This window comes from Pseudopipra pipra, chromosome W (genome assembly GCF_036250125.1).
Source record: "Pseudopipra pipra isolate bDixPip1 chromosome W, bDixPip1.hap1, whole genome shotgun sequence".
Classification (NCBI taxonomy): domain Eukaryota; kingdom Metazoa; phylum Chordata; class Aves; order Passeriformes; family Pipridae; genus Pseudopipra; species Pseudopipra pipra.
This window is the reverse complement of record NC_087580.1, coordinates 18,598,408-18,601,243: the sequence shown is the minus strand read 5'-3', so window position 1 is coordinate 18,601,243 and position 2,836 is coordinate 18,598,408. Positions and strand designations below refer to the sequence as shown.

Here is a 2,836-nt window from a genome sequence, read left to right as displayed (position 1 = left end):
TGCATCGCTGGCGCCTGAAGCCACCATGCAACCCGGAAGAAAGCCACTGAATCGCTGCCATGGCAACAGACGCTGTTTTCGGAAAAAAAAAAAAATAAAAAGCAGAACCAGGTACGGTACATATGAAAGAAAGTAGCAGCTATTGTGCCTTGCATTAGAAGATGCTATATTAGCACAACGAGCAACACCGAAAAAGTGCCACTTCTCGTTGACAGGAGAGGCAGGCTAGAGAACTGCCTTTCCGTATTTTTGTTAACTCTCGTGTTAATTGTGTTGTGTGTCCAACGTTGTTGTGAGCTCACTGTATTGTTAACGGTACCGTGCTTGTGTGTGTGTGGAGAAGCGGCCATACGTTTGTTAGTAACTGTTAAAAGCCAGAGGTGAGAGTCCGGGAGAATTTCCTCCCGTTAGAGTGTCTCGGGTACACATAAAAGCATAAAAATTCTCTTTAGGATTACTCAAACCAGAGTCCGGCGTGCGGGCGCTGGGGCCGCGCTCCAGGGCTGGGGGCTGCGCGCTGGGGCTGCCGCTGCGCCGGCTCGGCCGTGGGGGAGGCGGCGCTGGCAGCCACGGCAAAAGGCGGCAGGGGCACCTCGGCGGCAGAGGCACCTCAGCGACAGAGGCACCTCAGCGGCAGAGGCAACGCCGACAGCTACTTCTGCAGAGCCAGCCAGACTTCTGCGGGCATCCCCGGGAGCTGCACGGCGCACGGAGCAGCCCGGGGAACAGCAGCTCGGCGGTGACTGACTTGCGGGGGAGTTGCCCCGCAGAATCCAGGCATGTCGGTAACTGAGAACAGAAAGCAGAATCTCTCTCTCTTTAGTCCTTCTACTCACTTGTGGATAACTTAAAACTAAAAGATTGTGTTTTACTAAAAGTTAGCATGCAAGAAATTTTAAGAGTTTCCCAGAGAATGAATCTTTATATAAAAGCTTTAGTGAGTTGCCTTGGTTTTAGTCACATTTTACCCCTGTAAAGAACTTCTGCCCAAATTTCGTGTTCAGTCTTAGCAGGAGGAGACATAAGGTTCACACAATAGAGATCATTTGTTGCTTAGCAACTGGGTGGGACTCAAACCACCTCCAGCAGTTTCTCAGAACTAGGGAGAGAGTAGAACTTATACACCAAAAACTACAAATCTGCAAATAAGATAAATGGAAAGCTGGCAGGCTGAGGATTTCCTTGATTCTTAGGTAAAACATCTCTCTATCTTCCTGTTATAAACTGAGAAGTTATTGTGACAGTGGAAATCACATCTTTAGAATTGTATTTAAAAAGGTTTACTCAGCTGATTTTAACATTTGGATGTTAATTTACATTCCTGTCTGATATTATTTCTTTTCCTTGGTCAAGTTTAGTGAATTCATTATTTTTTCCTTTTTTTTTTCTTCTGTGTTTATGACAGAGTTGCAACTTTGAGTTGCATTTCATGTACTGTTTAAGCAATTGTTAATATTCTATTTATAACATAGTAGCAAGTACATTTTTTTTCAGATTTTAATATATATCTTCTGTCGTGGATTCGTACAGTATGTACAGAGCAGTTTGGTCAAACAAAACGTATTATACGTTTTTCAATGTTTTATAACTGCTGATATAGCATACAGCCTAATTGCTTTTCTAAAAACACTACTCAGGCACACACTATGCTGTGAAGTTTGACTTATCTCTCTTGGCACTGATGTTATGTCAACAGTTATACTACATGAATTTCAGATTATTTTTAAAATAACCTAACAAGATGCAAAATGTGTGTGTTTACTTTATACCAATAAAAAAGCAGATTGCTAAATTACACTTTTCCAAAACTATTGATGCGTGAATTAGAACTTTTTATGCCCATTTGATTTATAAAGCAGAAATGTCTGGAGACCACATGATAATCTGTCAGGAAATCAGTAGAGATTGCAATAAAGCTGAGTTACTAGAGTCAGGTTGAATTTAGTAAAATTTTTCTAGTTTGCCTCCCAATATAACGATCTCAAAGCTAGATTTAGTTAGCTTTACATTCGGGAAATTAATTAAAACCTGTGAGTGATTTAGGATTTTAATATAACGGGTGTGGGTTTTACCTGTTCTGTGCTGTTGTTCCACAATTATGGAGTTACATGTTCTTACAACTAGTTATTTGTTTTCCTTTGTGCTGCTTATGTTGTGAATTTTGTTCTCTTACCGAAATTTCATAGATAAAAGAACTAAAAACACGAGGAGATGATGTAGATCACATCTAAGGAACTGGCTGCAAGCTGGAATCTGGCCTTCTATATCCTTCTGAACTGCACATGTAGCTTAAGGCTGAGTATTAAACAGAATGATCAAACAGTATTTTTTCACTGTCATAGACTTAAATGCGAACTTTTTCAAAAGATGAGCTTGACAATGACTATAATAACTTGATGGCACAATCAAGTGTGACAGATTCAGGCAGGGGAAGTGCATCTGTCAGTGCATCTACTGCTGAATCTTCTATGGGACTTGCTCATAATATGACCTCAACACAGACATCTGCAGTAAAACACATCCAATTTGGAAACCATGGGCAGCTTTTGCCAATACAAAAAAATACCAACACCTGATGAGGGTTTCTTTCTCAGTGACTTAGCAAATAAGAACTGCTCTCTAGTAAGCAGCTATGAGTTTCAGACACTGGCTGGACATGGAGCAGAATCAACTGTTACAGAATGTCTCCTCAGGTCTGGGGAGAGTAATTTGGAAACAATGCAAGAAACGGATTATGACCAAATATCTGCAGAAGGCATAACAACAGAGACAGATTTTTCCTCACAGGAGACAACATATCGATGTCACCCTTTAGCTGTTGCTGCCAGTGCAAGTT

General features: G+C 41.2%; 1 long non-coding RNA gene across 1 annotated transcript; it reads left to right on the top strand.

The window, feature by feature from the left end:
- The first annotated feature begins 655 nt into the window (after nucleotides 1-655).
- Nucleotides 656-2,325, top strand: LOC135405076 (uncharacterized). Its single transcript, XR_010425727.1, has 2 exons — nucleotides 656-1,193; nucleotides 2,187-2,325. It is a non-coding gene; the product is annotated as an uncharacterized LOC135405076 (long non-coding RNA).
- The last annotated feature ends 511 nt before the right edge of the window (nucleotides 2,326-2,836 follow it).